This window comes from Passer domesticus, chromosome 4 (assembly GCF_036417665.1).
Source record: "Passer domesticus isolate bPasDom1 chromosome 4, bPasDom1.hap1, whole genome shotgun sequence".
Taxonomy (NCBI): Eukaryota; Metazoa; Chordata; class Aves; order Passeriformes; family Passeridae; genus Passer; species Passer domesticus.
Genome location: NC_087477.1, coordinates 1,664,339 through 1,691,212, shown reverse-complemented (window position 1 = coordinate 1,691,212; position 26,874 = coordinate 1,664,339). Strand labels below are relative to the sequence as shown.

Sequence of the window (26,874 nt, the reverse complement as noted above, 5' to 3'; positions counted from 1 at the left end):
TCCTCTGTACACTGAAGTTAAATATCTCAGATGGAGTGAAAGGACAGATGGAGCCAGACAGAAAAGCAGTGCCAATGTTGTATAGCACTGAAGCTTAGAAAAGTGATACAAAATTCAGCAAGAATGTGACCAATGTGACTGGAGACATCAAGGGAGGGACAACATTTGAAATCTACATCCTCACTCAAACCAGATGCTATGAGTATCTTGAAGCCAGTATCAATCTGAATTCTTCTACATTGTAACTTCCTAAGGTGTATCATACTATGCAAATGTCCTCAGGAATTGAATTGTGATCACATATAGACTGAAAAAAAAAAAGAATTATTTTCTCACACCTCGTACCGTTCCACAGGAATCAGCAATAATGTGTTACACAAAGAAAAAAAGGAGAGTACACATCTCAGCCGACACCTCGTCCTCCATTTTAATTGTAACAGCCTCCCAGAAGACTTTTTGCTCTTTAAAACTCATCTTTTCATGCAATTCACCACACACTCTTCATATAGGTCTCACCACTCTCTTCTTCGACAGCTTCCTAAACACTTAATACTCCTGATTCTTGACATTTAAGAATCTGTTTTGCTTCAGAAAAATGCCAAATCCACCATACTAATCTCCATCTTACCCACCTCACTGCTCCCTCTCCCACTTATGCTCCAGATGGGCTCAGGAAAATTTTCTCAATTATTTTTATTTTTCCCTTTTAAGCTTCCTTATTAAAAAACAACAACAACAACAACAACAACAAAAAACCAACCCCCCCAAAAAAACCCCAACAAACAAACAAAAAAAAACCAAAAAAACCAACCAAACAACCCCACCCAACCAATTTTTATACGAAAATCTCAAATTTTCTCCCAATTTTCAAGTCCCAAACAGTGCATGCCAGATACTATTTCTTAGACCTGCATTAAGTTTTCACTGTCACACAGCTATTCTCCAAAGCTGCTGTTCACCTGCTTCTTAACCTTCTACAAGTCTGGGTTTTTCCACAGTGTCCTCATTATTATCTGAATTTCTGAGGCACTGTGATCCTCCTCCAGCAAAGTGCTGAGAGGAAAAGGAAAGGCCAGTGCAGCTGTTCCAGTCTCCTCCCACCCCATTCCCCTGCTGATATTCACACCTTCCTCTCTTCACAAAGGAGACTTTCCAGTCTGGTTTCTTCCAAAACATCATCAGATGGTTGCTTGTGAATACAGGAGGACCCTGTGGAAAATCCTATGGGATACACTGCAGTAACAGTTTTGTCTGTTCTGGGATTTTGGAAGCTTTCCCTTGCCACGCAGGAGTTTTTGGTCCATTACAAACACAGTTGTGAGGAATATGTGTGAGACTGAAGCTGCCAGAGGTCAGGCAGACTTGTCTCCTGAGTTTCAGACAGAAGGAATCAAGACAGGGACAGAATTATGAATCATCACCTTTCAAGATGTTTTGGGTTCAATCCATGCCTCAATCCAATCTCTGACCCACTGAACTTCTATTTTCAAACAATAAATCCCCATGACCTACTTCACCACTCTTGCCACCTGCCCAGTAAATCAGGGCAAAATAATAACAGGGAAAAAAGTGAAAAATGTTACCTCTCAACACTCTCAGCTATTAAGCTGCCTACTACTGAAACTAACACCCAGTCAGGTTGTTAGTAATGCTAAATTATTAGATTTATCTACATTCTCATGCCTACACTTACAACTAATAATACGTGTTTGTATAAATATAATTTCACACACAGACACTCTATATAAGTACAATAAACATACTCAGAAGGCATTTTAGGCACTGGTTGAAACAAAATATTGAGGTGTGTCAGAGTCAATAGACAGAGGAGGGGGAGCTGTGTTTTATGTCGAGGAAAGATTTGTTCTTCTTTTGTTCCTGTTTATTGTGGGAGCAGTTATTTTTTGTTAGTTCACTTTGATCCTACATGAAATCAAGTGAAACTTGTGAAAATGAAAACAAAGAATTCTCTACAAGTTTGAACACATTTGGTTGCTTGTGCTTCATTGGCCAAACCAAGTAGTTTTTAATTTTGCTGGTGTTTGCAGGCTTATTTCTATATTCATGTTTTGAAAATACAATGACAAAACCCAATTCACTGTCTGTGAACATTTCATCAAAATTTTGGTTTTCAGAAGCACTTAATCCATGCCTAGAACTTAAAGGTCTCCAGTAGGAATGTGAAGGATCAGGATTTAAATTACCAAAAAGTAAAACCCAAACTAGGTACCAATAGCACATTGCCAACATTAAATTTTTCACATCTCCCCTTTTAACCAATTTTGTTTTGATACATTGTGGATGAATAAAAGCAGTATTGTGTTTTTTGCAGAGGCTGCTTTCTACTGGACATACACATGGGGAAAATGCAAATGATATTTCCCTCATTCATTTTTGAATCACTGTGAATTACACAACTGAACTTTCCGTATTCCAAACATAAACAGACTAAAATGAGCCAAACAATCTCTTTTGGGATGCTCCTCCTCTTTATGAGCTGGTTTTACAGATATACAGGCAGTGTGGTGCTGAGACAGCCACTGGAGGTTTAGGAAACGTTTAGCCAAAAAGTTGAAGAAGGAGAAGCCAAACATCAACTGGCATTTAACTGAAATGTTACAAGGAGATAAGGTTCCATAAAAGAACATTGTTCTGCACTTATCATTATCCTACAGCCTAGAAAAACTAGTAAAAGATACATTAGCATCTAAGGAAGAAAAAGTATTTTTAATTTCCCATTCTCCCTGAAAAAACTAAAATAAAAATCCCTTGCTACTGATAGCTGGAATTGTGATGTAAAAATTGAGAATAGAAACTGCTGAGAAAGCTTATGAGTACCCCTCTAAATACCTGTAAGCCCCAACTATCAGTGTGCAGTTGGAGGGAAAATTTCCCCCACTCTACTCAGCGCTGTATTGCTCATACTTTACCATATTCATTAATAAATAAATTGATTGCTGCTTGAATATTGGCGTAGTCAAGCTTATCATTTATAACACCTGTGATAAACAAAACCCTCCCCCACCAAGGAATCCACAATTTGCTTATAAACTTCCTTCTCCTAAGCAGACAGTCTCCCTGTACCCCATTGCACCCCGGTCGGGTCCGTCCTGGCCACTAGAAAACTCAGACTGAGACTATTTGCTAGGTTCTTTTCCATCCATCTCCCAGGTCAAACAAAAACACCCAAGAATCACCAGCCATAGGAGTTTTTAATGTTGTGCACTGTGCCTCCCCTAATCCCCGGGAGTCACCCCCACCCAATTTTAAGGTGCCCCAGTCCGGTCCGTCCCAGCCACCGGAATACTCACGAAACCCAAGATTCTTGAAACGAAAATCTCGGAGGTAGTCCTTGAACCAGGGGAAAACTCCTCTCACGTCTGGAACGGAGGGGGTTGACTTTCCCGGGAGCTGCAGCAAGCAGAAAGTGTGCGAATTCACCGGCAGCGCTTGACGGAGCACGAACTTCACTTGGCAGCAGCGTCCGTGCGCCCTGCAGACAGCTGAGGTGTGCACCAGCGTGCCCCAATCCCTGCAGGCGATCGGGGCAGGCCCAGGAGCGGCCGTGCCCGACCTCTGCCGCCGGCCGGCAGGGTCACGCTTCGGCTGCTGAAACGCGGGCTCAGCCTCTGAGATTCATTATAAAGGAAATAAGGAACGACCCTGTTCTGGCCTCTCTGAGCCGCTTTATTTCTGTCCCGCGCCAGGATGGCGCTGCTTGGAATCGGCAGCGTGGCACAGGAGCTGTTCTTTGCCGCGGTGGCAGCAGCGCCGGCGTGAGAAGATGGCGCAGCACTCGCAGGCAGCGGCAGCGCGGCGGGGACAGTCTCTCTCCTCACGGCGGGGACAGTCTCTCTCCTCACGGCAGGGACAGTCTCTGTCCTGGCGGCGGGGACAGTCTCTGTCCTGGCGGCGGGGACAGTCTCTCTCCTCACGGCAGGGACAGTCTCTCTCCTCACGGCAGGGACAGTCTCTCTCCTCACGGCGGGGACAGTCTCTCTCCTCACGGCGCTGGCAGCAGCGGTGCTCGTGTGGGCGATCCCCTCTCGCCAGGAGCCGTGGCTCACGGGAGGCTCAGCGGTGCCGGCGGCGCGGGCAGGAGCCAGGCGGCCGATGCCCCGCGGGGTGACCTCCTTTCCCGGGCGGAGAGGGGCGCCGGCTGCGGAGGGGGAGCCGGCGGGGCACGGGATCCGGCAGAGCGCGGGAGCCGTGCAGCTGGAAGGGCAGACAGTGGCACAGAACGGGGAGGCAGAGAAAACAGCGGCTTTTGCGTAAGAGAGAGCGGGAAATCGGGGTGGGGGTTAGGTCAGAAGCTAAGATGGGAAAGGCATAAACCCGTAGCAAAGAGAGAAACCCGGAACTGACAGGGAACTTACCAGGCATGGGGAAAAAACCACTCCAAGTGCCCTGGCTAGACAGGAGGCAAACATAGACTAAACATCTTCAAATTGCTATCCCAACCAGACGGGGAAAGACCAAACATACTCAAACCCAGTGCAAGAGGAGACCAAACAACCTCAAAAAACCCCACTGCCACAGGCAGAGCTCAGCTGCCCTTGGGGGCTGCAGGAACAGTCAGGAGCCCAAAGAGCCTCCATGGCTGTGCTGGAGACCAAGGCTGGAGCAGGGAAATGCAGGGCTGCTGCGGGATGGGGAGGGCATTGAATTCCAGCACACACCTCAGCTCTCTGATGATCCCGGCACCATGCTGGGCCCTGTTTCAGACTGCAGCAGAGCAGATGTTGATGGGACAGGAGCCCTGCGGGGCTGTCAGGGACCTGCAGCTTGCAAGGTGCTCTGTTCTCCCTCAGGTGCTCTCGGAGAGATCCAATCCCAGCTGGGCACCTCAGGGCACAAGTGGCACTGCCTGTTCATGGGCACACAGCTGATGGCTGCCTGGAAAGGGGCACAGCTTTTAATACTTGCATATTTCATCATATACAAGCAAACCTTTATTACCTGGGTCACTTGAGTACATTTAAGATATGGCAAAGTTATCCCATCAGGAACAGGAAATTATTTCCTGGATCTCATGGATTCTTTTACTGATGTCAGGAGAAGAAATACTGATCTTCCCCTCTATTTGAGCCACCAACATTCAGTCTAATATTTCATGACCCCCTCCTTCAGGTGTTTCCAGCTCTCCTGGTTAAATGGCCATGTCTAAGGACATCTCTTCAATTGGAGCAGCTGGATCTATGCCCTTCCCCTTCTCCCAGATTTCCTCTTGCAGCTGTTTCCTCCAAACAACTCTCTCAAGAAGACCTTTAAAAGGACTTGCTATTATTTTGTCCTTTGAGTTGGCCTCCCTGGAGAAATACCAGCAAGAGATTCTCAGAGGCTCAAAAGAGCCTTTACTGGGAATTTTAGAAAATTAGAGAAACTTTGGCAAAAGGTTTATTATGACATTGTAGTGGTTATGGTTTGTTAATTTAAGATTTTTCTAATTTTGAGATTTCTTAATTAATGTATTCATGAGTGTAGTGGGTTTTATTGTCACTTGAATATTTATGTATTTATTTTGTTGTGAGATAGGATTAGGAGAAAAGTAAAGCAGGCTTAAAATTTTAAAAGGTTATAAAGAAAATGTTATTAAAAGTAACAAAAAGAAAAAAGGTAGTAATGTGAAATACAAAGCTATGTTTCATGTCAGGTACATACAGGCAACGTGTATATCTGTGATTGTGATATGTGTGGAAACTGACTGGGACAGTTATAAAGACAATTCTAATAAATAACTGAGGAAGTAAAGCATGGAAGAAGGCCTTTGAACCTCTCCTTTGTTCACAATTAACCTTCATAATTCTTGATTTAGGAGCATTCGAATTAAAGCTTTAAGGATGTTGCTGTTTGACAGGAACTTTCTGCTTCTAGCTAAAAAGAGTTTGCAATAATAACCTTTTGAAGTATCATTTTGGAATATTGTTTGTAGTAAGGATCATTGAAACTATAGCTTTAGAAGATATCAAAAGGAAACATGCTTATCTCAACGCATTAACAAAACAGTGAAAAGCAGCTTAACAAAGGAAGATGAACATCTACTCAAGGATTGATAGTTTCCACCAAGGGAAGCTGGATATCACTGGTATGAGATTTGCAATTAAAAGGTGAACCCATCTGGAATCTGGACCTCACCAGCTGAGAGACTTCTTCCTTCTTTCAGAAGACAGACACCATCATCTGGGGATACTCCCTTCTGGAATACATCCTGAGAAAAACTAAATCACAGTAGTGTATAGAATTGTGACGTAAAAATTGGGAATGGAAACTGCTGAGAAATCTTATGAGTACCCCTATAAATACCTGTAAGCCTCAACTATCAGTGTGCAGTTGCAGGGAAAATTTCCCCCACTGTAGCCAGCGCTGTATTGCTCATACTTTACCATATTAATTAATATATTGATTGCTGCTTGAATATTGGCCTAGTCAAGCTTCTCATTTATAACACAATGAGCCATAATCCCTGCTGGGATTGCATGGGACATGTGTGCCAATGCTGTGCCCAGGCCGGCTCTGCTGTGCCCGTGGCAGCGCCAGGGGAGTGCCCTGTGCCTGCCTTGAGCCCAGCAGGAGCCTTTCCTTGGCTGTTGTGTGCCCTGCCCGGGGCAGGAGGGCACTGCCAGAGCAGCTTTGGTGGCCCCGGGCACCTGGCCGGGCTGCAGCCGCTGCAGGGGCTCCTGGGGAATGTTCCAGAGCAAAGCTGAAAGCAAACAACAGTTTCTGGAGGGGATTCTGCCCCTGGGCTGTGCTGGGAGCCCAAGGGTAACAGCCCCAAGTGCTGGAGCTCAGTGTCCCTCGGCCAGGCCGTGTTCCCTGGCTCTGCCCTGTCCCCTGTCCCTCTCCTGTCCCTGTCCCTGTCTCCTGTCCTTGTCCCTCAGCTCTCCCCTGTCCCTTGGCTCTGTGGGGTCGGAGGTGGCAGCAGGACCCGGGGCAGCCCTGGGGGAGAACAACCCTGAGCCCCAGCTGGGCCAGTTGCCCCAGTTCCCCCAGGGGTGCCCAGGTCACTCCCAGCATGGGCTCTGCGGCTCCCAGTCACACCCAGTATGATCCCAGTAACTTTCAGTTGAATTCATTACAATCCCAGTATGATCCCAGTCACTCCCAGAATGATCCCAGAATGGTCCCAGGTGTTACCATTCACCCCTAGGATAGTTCCAGCCTCTCCCAGTATGGTTCCACTCACCCCCAGTATCATCTCAGTCACTCCCAGTACTCTCAGTACAATGCCTTTTGCCCCCACTATCATCCCAGTATGGTTCCAGTTACTCCCAGTACCATCCCAGTCACTCCCAGTATATTATTCCAGTAGCTTCCTTTATGATTGCTCTGTGATTCCAGTCACTCCTGGCCTCTCCCAGTATATCCCAGTTGCCCGCAGCGTGCTTCCACGCACTCCCAGTTGCTCCCAGTAGCTTCCACAATTCCAGTTGCTCATAGCGACTCCCAGTCAACTCCAGCATGATTCCAGTTACTCCCTGTATATCCCAGTTGCCCCAACATAGTCCCAGCTGTTCTCAGCTTGCTCCTAGTGACTTCCAATATGATCCCAGTATGACCCCAGTCACCCTCAGTGTGGTCCCAGTTGCTCCAGTATGATCCCAGTTGCTCTCAGTTGCCCCTAGCACTGGCCCAGTCATTCCAAGTGTGATCCCATTCTCCCTCAGCATGGTCCCAGTCAAACCAGTCACCCCCAGTATGGTTACAGACACTCCCAGTATATCCCAGTTGCCCTCAGCATACTCATGGTCCTTCCCAGTCACATCCAGCTAACCCAATACAGTTCCAGTTTCCACCAGTATGATCCCAGTCACTCCCAGTATATCCCAGTTGCTGCCACTATGATCCCTGCTGCCCCACTTCTGGTCCTGCTAGGTCCCAGTGTGCTCTGATCCTGCTCCCAGTGGGTCCCAGTCCTGGGTGTGGTGTGTCCCAGTGTATTCTGGTGTGTCCTGGGGTATCTCGGTGTACCCTGGTGTGTCCCTGTGTTCCAGTCCATCCCAGCCTGTCCCAATCCATCCCTGTCCCAGTCCATCCCAGCCTGTCCCAGTCCATGCCTGTCCCAGACCGTGCCTGTCCCAGTCCATCCCAGCCTGTCCCAGTCCATCCCTGTCCCAGTCCATCCCAGCCTGTCCCAGTCCGTGCCGGTCCCTTCCCAGCCGCCGTTTCCCGGATCCTGCCCCTCCCGCCCCCGGAGCTGCCGCCGGATGCCCCCCAAGGTGCTGCCGGGGCTCGGGGGCTTCGTGTTGGGCTTCATCTGCTGGGCTGGGGCTCGGCCTCCCCTGCGGAAGAAGGTGAGGGGGGTCCCCGGGGGTCGTGTCCCCCCTCAGAGCGCGTCTGACTCCCCCATGTCCCCCCATGCCGGGGTCACCCCCTTTTCTCTGCCCAGAGCTCCCGACCCAGCTCCTGCTCCCCCTGGGAGGGGCTTTGGGGACTCCCCCGGGGACCCCCTTGAATCCCCATTTTGGGGCACTGGGACCCCCCTGCATCTCCTTCCCCAGTTCCAGGACCCCCTGCACTCCCTTATCCTGCACCAACACCCCCTGCACCCCCTTTCCCGGGTATCCCCCTCTGCCAGCCCCTGGATTCCCTGTTTCCATGAGCCCAGGGACCCCCGGACCCCCATTCCTGGCTAGCCCGGGGCACCTCACCCCCAGGCCTCCCTTTGCTGGGAAACCCGGGCTGGGCACGGGGCTCTGCAGCTGCTCTGGGATTTGTGATCCCCCAGAGGAAAGGGAGGGAACAGGAGAGACAGAGACAAGGGGATCGGCAATCAGGGATCGCAGTCCCAGCTCCCAGTTCTGCTCCGCCGGGGCTGGGACCCGCAGCCACAGGAAAAATGGATCCAGGATCCCAGTTATCTTAGGTTACAAATAGGGGAATTCTATTCCTATCTGTTAGAGGTGGGGCACTGATTGTCTGTTCATTGGGCACTTTTCTTAATCTCTTCCACAACCAATCCCCCCCCCCGCCACTTTGTACAAGGGCAGGCAAGGACAGGACAAGGGAGACTGGATCCAAATGGAGACAGATTAGGTTTAGCTAAGGGATTCAGAAAAAAAGACTCTCCTGGAACAGGTTGCCCACAGAAGGCGTGCATGTCCTGTCCCTGACAGTGGTCAAGGCCGGGCTGCACGGAGCTCCAGACAAGCCGGTCTAGTGCAAGGGCTCCCCAGCCACAGCAGCGGGGTTGCAGCCATGGGATTCTTCAGATCCCTTCCAAGCCCAGCCATGGCACGACTCCATGATTCTGGGATGCTTCCCCTTCTCATCCTCTGGCAGAAAAAGAAACTTGGCCCCAAGTTCCACACTGCAGCCCATGTCTTTTGGCAGCCTGCAACTGTCTCAAGAGAGGATGAAAAGAGATGACATTACTGACACGATTTCCCTTTTCGACTTCAAAATTCAATGCTGCACTCCTGTCCACTCTGGCAAAACTGTCAGAAGAGGCAATTCTTCCCCATGAAATGCTTCGTCTCACCCAAAGAAGAAAGAAGCCACAAGCCAGCACTCTTCTTTATTGCTCCATTGTTTTCTTTGGTTATTTCTCTAATAGGAATGACTTTGGGGTGTGATTTGTTTCTTTCTCTCTTTCGTTCCGCGGGGCACAGCAGCAGCAGCAGCGCTTCTCTCCATGGGTCTTCCGTTCGACTTTCCACTGGCTCCCCATCTCCTTCTCGCTCTCACACTCGCTCTACTCCCGTCCCGTCCCGTCCGTGTCCCGCCTCTCCCGCCCGGCTCACGCCGCGTCCCGCACGGCGCCCCTCGGCGGGGTCGCCCCGTGCCCGCCGCTGCCCGGCCCGCCGTGCTTCCGCCTCCGCCGGGCTCTCTCCGTCCCGCCCGTGGCGCCGCTGGAGGTGCCGCTCGCTCTGCTGCTGGCGGAGCAGCACGGTCTTTCGGCTCCGCCTGGCGCAGGCTCTGGCCCGGCCCCGGCCGAGGCCCCGGCCCCGAAGGAAGCCCCTGCCGCGGTTCCGCCCGCAGCCGCCCCGCTGCCGCCCGGCTCCCGGCCCGCCGCCGACAGCGCTGCCGGCAGCTTCCCCGCTCCGAGCTCCGCCGCTCGCCAGCTCGGCCGCCGGCCCCGAGCCGCCGCAGCCCGGGGCGGCTCGGCAAGCAGCAGCGCGCCGGGCGCTCGGCTGCCCCGGGCACAAGAGCGAGAGCGCGGTGCCGCCCGCACGGGCGGAGAAGCCTCGCCCAGAGCAGCTCTGCCGGGAGGGCCGCTGCTGGGCAGCGGCGGCTGCGGCAGCGTTTACTCCGGGACCCGGTAAGAGACGGGGCCGGGTCGGAGCGGGGCGGCGGGCGGCGAGCTGAGCCCGCCGCTGGCCTTGGCTCGCAGGCGGCCATCAAGCGAGCGTGCCGGGAGCGCGTCTGGGAGTGGGCGCGGCCGGTGAGGGAGCGGGGCCCGCGGAGGAGCCGGCGGGGCGAGCCGGGCGGGGCTGAGGCGAGGCCCGGCAGGGCGGCAGGCGGAGGGGAGCGAGCGTGGAGAGAGCGGGGCCCGCGCAGCGTGCCGGGCCGGGCAGTGGCGAGCCGCGGCGGGGCCGGGCAGGGGGCCCAAGGCGCGGCGCAGCATCGGCCCCGCTGTCGGCATCGCGGTCCCCCCGCAGCACAAGGGCGCCCTTGTGGCCCTGGAGCTGGCGCTGCTGTGGAAGGTGTGGCGGCCCGGCTTCCGCGGCGTGGTGCGGCTCCTGGGCTGGTTCGAGGTGCCCGACGGCTTGGCGCTGGTCATGGAGCATGCGCAGCGCAGTCAGGAGCTCTGGCACTTGCTGGAGGAGCGGGGCTTCCTGACGGAGCCCGTGGTGCGGGGGCTGCTCCGCCCGGTGCTGGAGGCCGTGCGGCCCTGCAGCAGCCGCGGCGTCTACACCGCGACATCAAGGCCGAGAACGTCCTCGTGGACCTGGGCACAGGCGAGGCGAAGCTCATCGACTTCGGGTGCGGCACGATCCTCCAGGACACGTTCTACACCCGGATGTCAGGTGAGCCCAAAGCCGGGCCCAGCCGGGCAGCGGAGGTTACCCCCTTTGCTGGCAGAGGGGGAACAGGGAGGGAGGGAGGGAGAATCCTTCTTCAGCCAGCTGCAGCCCAGTTGGTTTTCGGCAGGGCAGGGGCTGGCTGTTGTGGAACGGGAGCTGGCTGGGAGGGAGGGAGGGAGCAGCATGGGCCTGATGAGCTGCGCCCGTGTCCCATAGGAATGCCGGAGTACAGCCCAGCGGAGTGGATCCTCTTTGGCTGCTCCCATGGCCAGCCAGCCACCATCTGGTCCCTGGGCATCCTGCTGTACGAGCTGTGCTGTGGGCACCTTCCTTTCCCAAGGAGATGTGGAAAGGCCATTGGATCCACACCATCCAAAAGACCTGGTTTTCCCGTGCCTCTCCCTGGCTAGAGGCAGGGCCCCTTTAGCCGTGGTTATTCTTTCTTTCCTGGGCGTTCATACTAGAGGTACCTTTTAAGGGGATCTGACAGATCATACCCAGCAGCTTGGTCATGGCAGGAGGCTACCTTCACCTTACTGGAACTCCCTCGATTAGTGTTTCCTTCCTTGAGTTGAGTTTTCCCTCCTTGTGCTGCTAAGACAGAAGTGGGTTTCCCATCCCACGTTCCCATGCCTTCCCCATGGTCACTCAGGAAGAAGCACAGGTCAGCTTGTGGGATGTACTCTCACAGTAGCTGGGGGACGTTGGGCTCTGACTTTGAGGCCTGTGACTTGCACTAGTGCTGCATTTATCTTACCTCCTGCCTCATCACCCTCATTTCCTCTTTAAATTCCTTTCTGAGGTCCTTAACCACAGCACAGACTGCATCAGGCCTGCATGGGGCCATTGATCACACTCTCATTATTTCTAAGCTTGTTGGTGGCAGAGCCCACTGTGTCTCGGTTGGTATGGGCATTAATGGTTGCAGTGAAGGTGGTGTATTGAGATGGCCCCAGATTTGCCAGACTCCACAGCATTTGGGTGCTCTGATTTCATCTTAGATCTCCTTGGTTCTACAGGGGCGACTGCTGCTGGCTGTGGCTGCCCTTGCAGTTCAGCTGGAACCTGGCTGGTTGTAATGTCTGTGGGTTTCACTCCTGCACGGTCAGACTCTTCCTCTTTGAGGCAGGGGGAGGGTTTCTCACCAGCTGGGGATGTGTGTGTGCTCCTTCAGCATCTGGCCACCTCCTTGTTTGGGGAAGGGTTTTCTTTTCTGTTCTTCCTTTTCACCTGTAGAATTTCTTGCCAGTGAGTTGCTAATGGCAGGTGATTGCTGGGTGCTTCAGACAAAGGGAGAGCTCTGTTTCTTTGGGAGTTTTCCCTGGGGAAGCAGGAGGAGGGCCAGAGCTAGGGTGGGATTTGGGCTGGGGGAAGGGGCTGGGTGCAGCTCCTAGCCCTGTTTTGGCTTTGGAGGAGCACTGTGGGAGCCACTGCTCTTGGGGAAAGGAATTCCACTGCTGCTGCAGGAGCCCAGCCCAGAGCTGCTTCCTCTGCCGTGGGGTGAGCCTCTGCTGGTGAGAGCAGCCACTGAACTGGGACCTTATTAACACCCACCTCAGTAAAGGAGACACCAATCCCCGTCAGCTCGGGTGCCTGGGATCCTGAGCTCGGCTCTCCCTGCCCTGCTGGGAGCCCCTCACCCCTGCCTGTTAGCTGTACTTAGCCGAAGCAGGAGGCCCGAGGCATCATCTTACAAGGGTAACAAGGCTCTTCTTTTATAGGGCTTTACCTATATGCAACATTGACATACGATTCTTTCAGTCTTAAAGAATAATCTTAAATTTCATTCACGTGAATTTTGACCTCTGTAATATTTGTGTATGATAGATTTGAGTTAACTCTGTTCTGAATCATGTCTTCATAGAATCATAGACTCGTGGAATCATTAAGGTTGGGAAAGGTCTATGAGACCATGGAGTCCCAGCAGTGCTCGATGCCCAGCTTGTCCCCAGCCCAGAGCCCTGAGTGCCACCTGCAGGCCTTCCTGGGACAGCTGCAGGGATGGGCACTGCAAAGCTCCCTGGGCAGCCCCTGCCAAGGCCTGAGCAGCCTTTCCCTGGGGAAATTCCTCCTGGTGTCACTTCCATCTCCTCGATGTCATCCTCCACATCTACTTCCATCTCCTCAACCTGCTCTTCCACGTCCACCTCCATCATTTCTTCCTCATTCAGCACCATGTCCACTTCCATCTCCTCCACAGTGTCTCTGTTAGTCTGCAAGAGACAGCACAATCTCACAGTGGGGTTCCTGTCCCACACCATCCGTTGCCACGTGGCTGCATCCTGGTCAAGCAGGCTGCCCCCTCCCTGGAATGGCACTGTACCTCCACTGGCGCAGCAGTGCTCATCCTGCTGGGATTGGTGCTCCAGAGCAGGCAGCAGGAAAAGGCCAGGCAGCAGCAGCAACAGCTGAGTGCTGACGGGCAGAGCGCAGAGCGAGCGCCAACTGAGCGCTGGCAGCAGGCAGAGTGTCTGCTGTGGTGGTTTCCAGGTGCTGGACGTTCCACCTGGAACACTGTGGGAGCTGTGATGTCACAGAAGTTTCAGGGCCGCTCCACACTGGGAGGTGGGCATGGTGGAATGATGAAATCCTTGAATGGTTTGGCTTGGAAGGGACTCTAAAGATCATCTGGTTCCAAGCTGAGCAGCCTCCCAGCACAGCAGGTTGCTGCGGCCCCTGTCCAAGCTGGCCTTGGATGTTGGTGGGCATGGGGCATGCACAGCCTCTCTGCGCTGGTCCCTGTGTCAGGGACAAGCACCCTGACAGGAAAGAACTTCTTGCCATCATGGAATGGATTCCAGCTCTTGCAGTTTCATCCCATTCCCCCTTGTTCTGTCACTTCAGTTGCTGACAAAGAGACCTCTCCCACTTCCCTGTGGGTCAGGCTGTTCCTGCAGTGTCACACATGTGGCTGAAGCTGCAGGCAGGAGAGAGAGAAGCCAAGCTGGCAGAGAGAGGCAATGGGGAAAGTGACATGAGAGATGAGAGAAGAAGGAAAAAGTAGAGACATGCAAGGCATTGGGTTGGGTGGGCTGTGGCATTCATGCCTTTTATTAGAGGCCAGGTTCTCTGGTGCACTCAATGACTGTGTGATTGCGGCGTGTCCACAGTGAGCCCGTGTGAGCCACCTGCACTCCCAGAGGCCAGAGCACACTTGCTTCAAGTGCTGATGAATGAGGCCAGAGATGGGTCTTTGTGTGGAACTCCAAACGCTGTGCATTGCCATGAAGAGGGTCCAGGGACGGAGAGAAAATGAGGCTGGGGAATGAAGGTTTTATATTGGAGGGTGAAGGGGCGAAGGAGGGGAGAAGGGAGGGAAGAACATTTTCTGGAGAGGAGATATAAGGAAAAAATGGCAGTTGAAGTGGGTGATAGCAACAAAACCTGCGGATTGCAAGAGGCTGCAAGTGGCCATGGGTGAGAGCCTTGCATTCAGAGGGGTTTCTCTGTTTCACCTTGGTCCCCTTTGCCCTAAGGTATTACAGTTGCAATGAGAGGCCCCTGGGCCTCCACAACTGCCCCCTTTTTGTTTTCAGGAATGAAGGCTTCTGCCATGGACTTTTGCATGCGTTGAGCAAAACTGGATAGAATAACCAAGACAATGAATACAAGAAACAAAGCCCACAAAACAGTCTTAACTAAAGGTGAAAGCCAGCCTTTCGTGCCCCAGTCTTTCAACAGTCCAGTGAGCCAGTCATTGTTGTCTTTCGTCTGGATCTTGTTGATTTGATCTTTGAGCAGGTGTACGCCCTGGTATACTGAGTCCTTATGTGAGAAGAGGTTGACAAGCGTGGCCATGGGCAAGAAATTTTGGCTTGGCTGTGGAACCAGCCAGCTGAAGGCATGTGGCATAGTGAGGAGCATCCAGCTTCCTGCTGCAGTGGCAACAAAAGACAGCATCTTTTGACTATAGCTAATTTAGTAGTGGGTGGAGGCTTGGGTGGCCTGAAAGTAAAGAGATAGGGAGATTGCAATGTGAAACTTAAATTCTGGTCCCACTAAACTTTCTCTTCTGTAAGGCAAGGGTTTGAAGTCCGCTTATGAGAAGAATCAAATATCAAGGCTAGAATACAGTTTTTCCAATTGTTAAGCGGTATATCGCAGTTAGTGGTGTCTGAGCTCTCTTGGTGTTGGTCTTTGTGGTCCACACTGCTTAGGAGATCTTCTTCTGTCCTTCTTCTTCTTCCTTTCCAGGCTGCTGCTGTCTCTCTTAGGCTTTCATTCTGTTCTTCTGAAGGTGGCCCTGGTGTTTGCCTGGCCATTGGCAGAAGAGTTTTATGTTTTTTGCTGGGATCCATCTTGGGCGTGCTGCTGTAGAGACACAAGCATATCCTCTCCCCCAAGTAATGAATGGGAAAGGGCCCATAATTTGTTTGGGTTTAGGGTCTTTGATCAAGACAGGTGGCTTTTCTTTTCACTGGCCTGCAGTCACATGAAATGCCTGATGCCTGATGACTGGGGGAGTTGGCTCCATAAATGAGGTGTTGAAAAAGTTGAGCACATCAAGGGCCTTGGCCAGTCTCTCAATGGGAGATAATATGTGGACTCCCTGTCTCTGTTGATCAAGGATCCTTTGGATGGAAAAGTGGGCCCTCTGGACTATGGACTGTCCTGTGGCAGAGTGTGCTATGGCTGTGTCATGTTTTGTAGCCCACTGGTCAGAAAAGGGTTGGAATCAGTGGGAGGTATTAGCAGGACCATGATCAGTTTTAATTTCCTGTGGAACAGGGAAGGTGGAAAAGGTAAAAAGGAATGTTTTATAGCATCTTTTGATTTCTCACCAGCATGGGCAAAGGCGAAAACCGCAGCGTTGTCGGTGTGGATTGAGACGGGGATGTATTTTAGTCTCCCAAAAGGGGCTTGGTGTGTGATGTGAGATTGCCCGATCTGGAGAGTCTTTAGTCCTCTTGGATTGAGTGCAGCTCTGACAGAAGCAAAGGCACGTTGCTGACAATTTGGGCAGGTGGCTGCCATGAATCTTGCCTGATCTTGGGTAATTTTAAAGATGCTGAGCGGTGCAGGAATGTTTTGATGGTGGAAGTGGTGGCGGATCCTAGCCTGGTCAAAAACATTCCGTGGGGAGGTTTGGACAACCCTTGCTGGGGCATCTGCTCTAACATTGCCTACTATGAACCCAGGAAGGGTGGTATGAGGCCTTGTGTGCATGATATAGCGTGGGTGTTGTCTGTGGGACAAAAGAGAAATGAAAGGGGAAAGCAAATGCTCTAGTTGGGGTTAGAAATGTCTTTGAAAATGGAATTTTCGGCCCGCTGCTCTAGGTCATAGACATCTGCCGAATCAGTGATCAAACGAATAGGTTCTCCGAAAGTGGAGAAGGTCCTAAGGACTGCAGTAAATTCAGGAATTTGGGCAGGGTGAGGATCCCCTGGCTTGGCTTTTGTCTCTTGAGCAATGCGGAGCCAGGGCAGTGCAGAGCAGGGTGGGAAGCAGAGCCCGGAGCCTTTGGAGGCTGCAAGCCTTAAACATCAGCCCCTGCAGCAGCCCAGATGCAGGTGCCACAGTTGCCAAGGCTGTCAAGGCCTTGAGAGCGGGCAGGTGGATTTTGCATCCCTGTGGGCTGATGGCGGCTCTGGAGCCAGGAGTGGCTGTGGCTGCAGCAGGAAGGGTGGCTGAAAGTTTCCTGCCTTGCTTTGGTGGCATGGCTGCAGGGGCCAGTGCAGTGAGAGCCCCCTCTGTGCTGGTGACAGCTCAGCTCTTGGGGACGCGGCTGTGCCCCAGCCCAGGAGCAGCAGCAGTGGCCAGCGGCAGCAGTGGTGTCAGTGGGACACACTGTGCACAGGGACCCCCAGCCGCGGGGTGGCCGTGGCAGCAGCCCCAGGGAGCTCCAGCCCCGGGATCCCGGAACAAGTGGAAATCCCAACTGTGCAAACGCTGCCTGTGCCTCCTGGGTTTTCTTTGGTTGAGGGGATTTCGAGGTATGTTAGAAGTCTCTTTTTCTAACTTAGCTGTCGAAGGAAGAGTTGAGAAGTATGTGCTTCACGTTCTTAATGTTGATTTTTATGTTTTGTCTAAAACATTTTTTGTCTGGCCTGCTGAGGTTTGTTCAGCAGCTCAGCTTAAGGCACTCTTTTTGCCTCTTGGGTTGGTGTTATCTTTTATATTAAAACCTGCCTATACTATGTTTGCAAGAATGTTTTAATGCCTATTACTTAAGTTAGATAGTGACTTTCTACTTGAAACCAATTTGTGAATGGTAATATCGTCTTTCATATGGATGCTAGGGAGAAGAAAGAGGAAGGACAGGGTACGCCCACATTTTTCTATCTATGTAGATAATACCAAACTCTTTCGTACAAGGTTCAAAACCTCTGTGTACCGTGCTCTAAATGTTTTGCGTTCACTTTGTGATTACTATTACTAGACTACCTAAATTTTTGTGGCTTTTAATTCTTGACATAAAGGTGGTAACTTGCTTTATGGGTTAAATTCAAAGGCACAGGGGTCTTTGGCTACATGCCAGGGTCTCCGAACCCCCTGCCAAGGATTTAAAGCCCCCTGGCTGGGGCTGGGATCATTTAGGATGGTCAGGGGGAGGTCCCGGGTTCTGACAGTGCCCAAAGGAATGAGAAGGAGAAGTGAAGTTTTATAAAGAATCATTATTTATTTGCTGATCATCGGCAAACACGAGGATTTACAGAACACCTTCCATTACAAAAATCCTTATAACAACAACAATCTACTGCACATATTTCCATGGGATCCTATGGACTAACAATCTTCAAAACATATTTACAAAGAACTACTAACCAAAGAACATATTTATAATAAAAATTCTAACTTTTCAAACATATATACAGAGGCGTAATATCTACAGCCGTCATCTGCATCAGTCCTGGAAGGAAGAAAGAAGCAAAGCTGGAGTCAGCTGCCAGCACTGGGCCCAGCTGGGCCCCAGGAGCTGGGAGAGGGCTGGCAGGGCTGGTGTGGCCCCAGGCAAGTGCAGGGCAGGCCAGGGCTGGTGCTTGTGGCAGCACAATCCAGGCCCCCTGCGGGCAGCGTGTCCCTGAGCGGGGCCATGCAGCCCAGCCCCAGCCTGGCGCCAGGGCAGCCACTGTGTCTGTGGGCAGGGCATGGGGAGCATCTGCCTGTCTTACTTGTGGGGCTCCATCTTCATCCAAGGACCATGGGCTCCTCCTCATCCTTCTCGTCCACTTCCATCTCCTCGATGTCATCCTCCACATCTACTTCCATCTCCTCAACCTGCTCTTCCACGTCCACCTCCATCATTTCTTCCTGATCCTGCACCATGTCCACTTCCATCGCCACCACAGTGTCTCTGTTAGTCTGCAAGAGACAGCACAATGTCACAGTGGGGTTCCTGTCCCACACCATCCATTGCCACGTGGCTGCATCCTGGTCAAGCAGGCTGCCCCCTCCCTGGAATGGCACAGTACCTCCACTGGCGCAGCAGTGCTCATCCTGCTGGGATTGGTGCTCCAGAGCAGGCAGCAGGAAAAGGCCAGGCAGCAGCAGCAACAGCTGAGTGCTGACGGGCAGAGTGCAGAGCGAGCGCCAACTGAGCGCTGGCAGCAGGCAGAGTGTCTGCTGTGGTGGTTTCCAGGTGCTGGACGTTCCACCTGGAACACTGTGGGAGCTGTGATGTCACAGAAGTTTCAGGGCCGCTCCACACTGGGAGGTGGGCATGGTGGAATGATGAAATCCTTGAATGGTTTGGCTTGGAAGGGACCCTAAAGATCATCTGGTTCCAAGCTGAGCAGCCTCCCAGCACAGCAGGTTGCTGCGGCCCCTGTCCAAGCTGGCCTTGGATGTTGGTGGGCATGGGGTGTGCACAGCCTCTCTGTACTGGTCCCAGTGTCAGAAACAAGCACCCTGACAGGAAAGAACTTCTTGCCATCATGGAATGGATTCCAGCTCTTGCAGTTTCATCCCATTCCCCCTTGTTCTGTCACTTCAGTTGCTGACAAAGAGTCCTCTCCCACTTCCTTGTGGGTCAGGCTGTTCCTGCAGTGTCACACATGTGGCTGAAGCTGCAGCCAGGAGAGAGAGAAGCCAAGCTGGCAGAGAGAGGAAATGGGGAAAGTGACATGAGAGATGAGAGAAGAAGGAAAAAGTAGAGACATGCAAGGCATTGGGTTGGGTGATTTGTGGCATTCATGCCTTTTATTAGAGGCCGGGTTCTCTGGTGCACTCAATGACTGTGTGATTGCGGCGTGTCCACAGTGAGCCCGTGTGAGCGAGCTGCACTCCCAGAGGCCGGAGCACACTTGCTTCAAGTGCTGATGAATGAGGCCAGAGATGGGTCTTGGTGTGGAACTCCAAACGCTGTGCATTGCCATGAAGAGGGTCCAGGGCCAGAGAGAAAATGAGGCTGGGGAATGAGGGTTTTATATTGGAGGGCGAAGGGGTGAAGGAGGGGAGAAGGGAGGAAGAACATTCTCTGGAGAGTCGATATAAGGAAAAAATGGCAGTTGAAGTGGGTGATAGCAACAAAACCTGCGGATTGCAAGAGGCTGCAAGTGGCCATGGGTGAGAGCCTTGCATTCAGAGGGGTTTCTCTGTTTCGCCTTGGTCCCCTTTGCCCTAAGGTATTACAGTTGCAATGAGAGGCCCCTGGGCCTCCACAACTGCCCCCTTTTTGTTTTCAAGAATGAAGGCTTCTGCCATGGACTTTTGCATGCGTTGAGCAAAACTGGATAGAATAACCAAGACAATGAATACAAGAAACAAAGCCCACAAAACAGTCTTGGCTAAAGGTGAAAGCCAGCCTTTCATGCCCCAGTCTTTCAAAAGTCCAGTGAGCCAGTCGTTGTTGCCTTTTGTCTGCATCTTATTGATTTGATCTGTGAGCAGCTGGCCGCTCTGGTATACTGAGTCCTTATGTGAGAAGAGGTTGACAAGCGTGGCCATGGGCAAGAAATTGTGCCTTGGCTGTGGAACCACCCATCCGAAGGCATGCGGCATAGTTAGGAGCATCCCGGTTCCCGCTGCAGTGGCAAGAAAGGACAACATCCTTTGACTTTAGCTAATTTAGTAGTGGGTGGAGGCTTGGGTGGCCTGAAAGTAAAGAGATAGGGAGATTGCAATGTGAACCTTAAATTCTGGTCCCACTAAACTTTCTCTTCTGTAAGGCAAGGGTTTGAAGTCAGCTTATGAGAAGAATCAAATATCAAGGCTAGAATACAGTTTTTCCAATTGTTAAGCGGTATATCGCAGTTAGTGGTGTCTGAGCTCTCTCGGTGTTGTTCTGTGTGGTCCACACTGCTTAGGAGATCTTCTTCTGTCCTTCTTCTTCTTTTCCAGGCTGCTGCTGTCTGTCTTAGGCTTTTGTTCTGTTTTTCTGATGGTGGCTCTGGTGTTTGCCTGGCCATTGGCAGAAGAGTTTTATGTTTTTTGCTGGGATCCGTCATGGGCCTGCTGCTGTAGAGACACAAGCATATCCTCCCTCCCAAGTAATGAATGGGAAAGGGCCCATAATTTGTTTGGATTCAGGGTCTTTGATCAAGACAGGTGGCTTTTCTTTTCACTGGCCTGCAGTCACATGAAATGCAAAATGCCTGATGACTGGGGGAGTTGGCTCCATAAATGAGGTGTTGAAAAAGTTGAGCACATCAAGGGCCTTGGCCTCCAATGGGAGATAATATGTGGACTCCCTGTCTCTGTTGATCAAGGATCCTTTGGATGGAAGAGTGGGCCCTCTGGACTATGGACTGTCCTGTGGTAGAGTGTGGTATGGCTGTGACATGTTTTGTAGCCCACTGGTCAGAAAAGGGTTGGAATCAGTGGGAGGTATTAGCAGGACCATGATCAGTTTTAATTTCCTGTGGAACAGGGAAGGTGGAAAAGGTAAAAAGGAATGTTTTATAGCATCTTTTGATTTCTCACCAGCATGGGCAAAGGCGAAAACCGCAGCGTTGTCGGTGTGGATTGAGACGGGGATGTATTTTAGTCTCCCAAAAGGGGCTTGGTGTGTGATGTGTGATTGCCCGATCTGGAGAGTCTTTAGTCCTCTTGGATTGAGTGCAGCTCTGACAGAAGCAAAGGCACATTGCTGACAATTTGGGCAGGTGTTTGCCATGGATCTTGCCTGATCTTGGGTAATTTTAAAGATGCTGAGCGGTGCAGGAATGTTTTGATGGTAGAAGTGGTGGCGGATCCTAGCCTGGTCAGAAACATTCTGTGGGGAGGTTTGGACAACCCTTGCTGGGGCATCTGCTCTAACATTGCCTACTATGAACCCAGGAAGGGTGGTATGAGGCCTTGTGTGCATGATATAGCGTGGGTGTTGTCTGTGGGACAAAAGAGAAATGAATGCTGAAAGCAAATGCTCTAGTTGGGGTTAGAAATGTCTTTGAAAATGGAATTTTCGGCCCGCTGCACTAGGCCACAGACATCTGCCGAATCAGTGATCAAATGAAGAGGTTCTTTGAAAGTGGAGAAGGTCCTAAGGACTGCAGTCAATTCAGCAATTTGGGCAGGGTGAGGATGCCCTGGCTTGGCTTTTGCCTCTTGAGCAATGCGGAGCCAGGGCAGTGCAGAGCAGGCCGGGAAGCAGAGCCCGGAGCCTTTGGAGGCTGCAAGCCTTAAACATCAGCCCCTGCAGCAGCCCAGATGCAGGTGCCACAGTTGCCAAGGCTGTCAAGGCCTTGAGAGCGGGCAGGTGGATTTTGCATCCCTGTGGGCTGATGGCGGCTCTGGAGCCAGGAGTGGCTGTGGCTGCAGCAGGAAGGGTGGCTGAAAGTTTCCTGCCTTGCTTTGGTGGCATGGCTGCAGGGGCCAGTGCAGTGAGAGCCCCCTCTGTGCTGGTGACAGCTCAGCTCTTGGGGACGCGGCTGTGCCCCAGCCCAGGAGCAGCAGCAGTGGCCAGCGGCAGCAGTGGTGTCAGTGGGACCCCCTGTGCACAGGGACCCCCAGCCGCGGGGTGGCCGTGGCAGCAGCCCCAGGGAGCTCCAGCCCCGGGATCCCGGAACAAGTGGAAATCCCAACTGTGCAAACGCTGCCTGTGCCTCTTGGGTTTTCTTTGGTTGAGGGGATTTCGAGGTACGTTAGAAGTCTCTTTTTCTCTAACTTAGCTGTCGAAGGAAGAGTTGAGAAGTATGTGCTTCACTCTCTTAAGGTTGATTTTTATATTTTGTCTAAAACATTTTTTTGCTGGCCTGCTGAGGTTTGTTCAGCAGGTCAGCTTAAGGTACTCTTTTTGCCTCTTGGGTTGGTGTTATCTTTTATATTAAAACCTGCCTATACTATGTTTACAAGAATGTTTTAATACCTATTACTTAAGTTAGATAGTGACTTTCTACTTGAAACCAATATGTGAATGGTAATATCGTCTTTCATATGGATGCTAGCGAGAAGAAAGAGGAAGGACTGGGTACACCCAAATTTTTCTATCTATGTAGATAATACCAAACTCTTTCGTACAAGGTTCAAAACCTCTGTCTACAGTGCTCTAAATGTTTTCCGTTCACTTTGTGATTACTATTACTAGACTATCTAAATTGTTGTGACTTTTAATTCTTGACATAAAGGTGGTAACATGCTTTATGGGTTAAATTCAAAGGCCCAGGGGTCTTTGGCTACATGCCAGGGTCTCTGAACCCCCTGCCAGGGATTTAAAGCCCCCTGGCTGGGGCTGGAATCATTTAGGATGGTCAGGGGGAGGTCCGGGGTTCTGACAGTGCCCAAAGGAATGAGAAAGAGAAGTGAAGTTTTATAAAGAATCATTATTTATTTGCTGAACATCGGCAAACACGAGGATTTACAGAACACATTTCATTACAACAATCCTCATAACAACAACAACAACAATCTACTGCACATATTTCCATGGGATCCTATGGAGTAACAATCTTCAAAACATATTTACAAAGAACTACTAACCTAAGAACATATTTACAAAAATATCCTAACTTTTCAAACATACCTACACCACCGTAATATCTACAGCCATCATCTGCATCAGTCCTGGAAGGAAGAAAGAAGCAAAGCTGGAGTCAGCTGCCAGCACTGGGCCCAGCTGGGCCCCAAGAGCTGGGACAGGGCTGGCAGGGCTGGTGTGGCCCCAGGCAAGTGCAGGGCAGGCCAGGGCTGGTGCTTGTGGCAGCACAATCCAGGCCCCCTGCGGGCAGCGTGTCCCTGAGCGGGGCCATCCAGCCCAGCCCCAGCCTGGCGCCAGGGCAGCCACTGTGTCTGTGGGCAGGGCATGGGGAGCATCTGCCTGTCTTACTTGTGGGGCTCCATCTTCATCCTAGGACCATGGGCTCCTCCTCATCCTTCTCATCCACTTCCATCGCCTCGATGTCATCCTCCTCATCAACTTCCATCTCCTCAACCTGCTCTTCCACGTCCACCTCCATCATCTCTTCCTCATTCAGCACCATGTCCACTTCCATCGCCACCACAGTGTCTCTGTTAGTCTGCAAGAGACAGCACAATCTCACAGTGGGGTTCCTGTCCCACACCATCCATTCCCACATGGCTGCAGCCTGCTCAAACAGGCTGCCTCCTCCCTGGAATGGCACAGTACCTCCACTGGCGCAGCAGTGCTCATCCTGCTGGGGTTGGTGCTCCAGAGCAGGCAGCAGGAAAAGCCCAGGCAGCAGCAGCAACAGCTGAGTGCTGACGGGCAGAGCGCAGAGCGAGCGCCAACTGAGCGCTGGCAGCAGGCAGAGTGTCTGCTGTGGTGGTTTCCAGGTGCTGGACGTTCCACCTGGAACGCTGTGGGAGCTGTGATGTCACAGAAGTTTCAGGGCCGCTCCACACTGGGAGATGGGCATGGTGGAATGATGAAATCCTTGAATGGTTTGGCCTGGAAGGGACCCTAAGGATCATCTGGTTCCAAGCTGAGCAGCCTCGCAGCACAGCAGGTTGCTGCGGCCCCTGTCCAAGCTGGCCTTGGATGTTGGTGGGCATGGGGTATGCACAGGCTCTCTGCGCTGGTCCCTGTGTCAGGGACAAGCACCCTGACAGGAAAGAACTTCTTGCCATCATGGAATGGATTCCAGCTCTTGCAGTTTCATCCCATTCCCCCTTGTTCTGTCACTTCAGTTGCTGACAAAGAGTCCTCTCCCACTTCCCGGTGGGTCAGGCTGTTCCTGCAGTGTCACACATGTGGCTGAAGCTGCAGCCAGGAGAGAGAGAAGCCAAGCTGGCAGAGAGAGGAAATGGGGAAAGTGACATGAGAGATGAGAGGAGAAGGAAAAAGTAGAGACATGCAAGGCATTGGGTTGGGTGGGCTGTGGCATTCATGCCTTTTATTAGAGGCCAGGTTCTCTGGTGCACTCAATGACTGTGTGATTGCGGCGTGTCCACAGTGAGCCCGTGTGAGCGAGCTGCACTCCCAGAGGCCGGAGCACACTTGCTTCAAGTGCTGATGAATGAGGCCAGAGATGGGTCTTTGTGTGGAACTCCAAACGCTGTGCATTGCCATGAAGAGGGTCCAGGGCCAGAGAGAAAATGAGGCTGGGGTCTGAGGGTTTCATTCGGGGGGGAGAAGGGGTGAAGCCAGGACCAGCAGGGGAGAAGAGAGAGGAGAACATTCTCTGGAGAGTAGATCTAAGGAAAAAATGGCAGTTGAAGTGGGTGATAGCAACAAAACCTGCGGATTGCAAGAGGCTGCAAGTGGCCATGGGTGAGAGCCTTGCATTCAGAGGGGTTTCTCTGTTTCACCTTGGTCCCCTTTGCCCTAAGGTATCACAGTTGCAATGAGAGGCCCCTGGGCCTCCACAAGTGCCCCCTTTTTGTTTTCAAGAATGAAGGCTTCTGCCATGGACTTTTGCAAGCGTTGAGCAAAACTGGATAGAATAACCAAGACAATGAATACAAGAAACAAAGCCCACAAAACAGTCTTGACTAAATCACAGAATCACAGAATCATGAGTTTGGAAGAGACCCCTAAGATCATCAAGTCCAACCTATGCCCTAACATCTCAACTAGACTATAGCACCAAGTGGCATGTCCAGTCTTTTTTTAAACACATCCAGTGATGGTGATTCCACCACCTCCCTGGGAAGACAGTTCCAGTGCTTTATTATTCTTTCAGTGAAAATTTTTTTCCTAATATCTAACCTATACCTTCCCTGACGTAGCTTGAGACTGTGTCCCCTTGTTCTGTCAGTTGCTGCCCGGTGGAAGAGACCGACCCCCACCTGTCTACAACCTCCCTTCAGGAAGTTGTAGAGAGCAATAAGGTCACCTCTAAGCCTCCTCTTCTCCAGGCTAAACAACCCCAGCTCCCTCAAATGTTCCTCGTAGGGCTTGTTTTCCAAGCCCCTCACCAGCCTCGTTGCTCTCCTCTGGACACGCTCAAGTATCTCAATATCCTTCCTAAATTGAGGGGCCCAGAACTGGACACAGTACTCAAGATGTGGCCTCACCAGTGCCGAGTACAGGGGGAGAATGACCTCCCTGCTCCTGCTGCTCACACAAGTCCTAATGCAGGCCAGGATGCCGTTGGCCTTCTTGGCCACCAAGGCACATTGCTGGCTCATATCCAATCGGCTGTCAACCAGCACCCCCAGGTCCCTTTCTGCCTGAACACTATCCAGCCACACCGTCCCCAGCCTGTAACGCTGTAGGGGATTTTTGTGGCCAAAATGCAGAACACGGCACTTAGACTTATTAGACTTCATATTGTTGGACGTAAAGATGAAAGCCAGCCTTTCATGCCCCAGTCTTTCAACAGTCCAGTGAGCCAGTCGTTGTTGCCTTTTGTCTGGATCTTATTGATTTGATCTGTGAGCAGCTGGCCGCTCTGGTATACTGAGTCCCTATGTGAGAAGAGGTTGACATGCGTGGCCATGGGCAAGAAATTGTGGCTTGGCTGTGGAACCACCCATGCGAAGGCATGCGGCATAGTTAGGAGCATCCACTTCCTGCTGCAGTGGCAACAAAGGACAGCATCCTTTGACTTTAGCTAATTTAGTAGTGGGTGGAGGCTTGGGTGGCCTGAAAGTAAAGAGATAGGGAGATTGCAATGTGAACCTTAAATTCTGGTCCCACTAAACTTTCTCTTCTGTAAGGCAAGTTTTTGAAGTCAGCTTATTAGAAGAATCAAATATCAAGGCTAGAATACAGTTTTTCCAATTGTTAAGCGGGATATCGCAGTTAGTGGTGTCTGAGCTCTCTTGGTGTTGGTGTGTGTGGTCCACACTGCTTAGGAGATCTTCTTCTGTCCTTCTTCTTCTTTTGCAGGCTGCTGCTGTCTCTCTTAGGCTTTTGTTCTGTTTTTCTGATGGTGGCTGTGGTGTTTGCCTGGCCATTGGCAGAAGAGTTTTATGTTTTTTGCTGGGATGCGTCTTGGGCCTGCTGCTGTAGAGACACAAGCATATCCTCCCTCCCAAGTAATGAATGGGAAAGGGCCCATAATTTGTTTGGATTCAGGGTCTTTGATCAACACAGGTGGCTTTTCTTTTTATTGGGCTGCCAATTAAATATAAAATGCGTGATGACTGGGGGAGTTGTTCAAAAAGTTGAGCACATCAAGGGCCTTGGCCAGGCTCTCAATGGGAGATACTATGTGGACTCCCTGTCTCTGTTGATCAAGGATCCTTTGGATGGAAGAGTGGGCCCTCTGGACGATGGACTGTCCTGTGGCAGAGTGTGGTATGGCTGTGACATGTTTTGTAGCCCACTGGTCAGAAAATGGTTGGAATCAGTGGGAGGTATTAGCAGGACCATGATCAGTTTTAATTTCCTGTGGAACAGGGAAGGTGGAAAAGGCTAAAAAGGAACGTTTTATAGCATCTTTTGATTTTTCAGCAGCATGGGCAGGGGCAGAAAGCGCAGCGTTGTCGGTGTGGATTGAGACGGGGATGTATTTTAGTCTCCCAAAAGGGGCTTGGTGTGTGATGTGTGATTGCCCGATCTGGAGAGTCTTTAGTCCTCTTGGATTGAGTACAGCTCTGACAGAAGCAAAGGCATGTTGCTGAC

The 26,874-nt window shown here is 51.6% G+C and overlaps 2 long non-coding RNA genes across 2 annotated transcripts in view; both read right to left on the bottom strand.

Moving 5' to 3' along the window:
* LOC135298392 (uncharacterized) overlaps window positions 1–3,610 on the bottom strand; it is a 29,658-nt gene extending 26,048 nt beyond the window's left edge. Inside the window, exon 1 of the long non-coding RNA XR_010360369.1 lies at window positions 3,312–3,610. This is a non-coding gene — a long non-coding RNA (uncharacterized LOC135298392). The remainder of the gene's footprint in view (window positions 1–3,311) is intronic.
* A 13,956-nt stretch (window positions 3,611–17,566) lies between these two features.
* LOC135298395 (uncharacterized) lies at window positions 17,567–18,481 on the bottom strand. Its single transcript, XR_010360372.1, has 3 exons — window positions 18,380–18,481; window positions 18,080–18,269; window positions 17,567–17,817 (listed from the first exon to the last, which is right to left on the bottom strand). It is a non-coding gene; the product is annotated as an uncharacterized LOC135298395 (long non-coding RNA).
* Window positions 18,482–26,874: the final 8,393 nt, after the last annotated feature.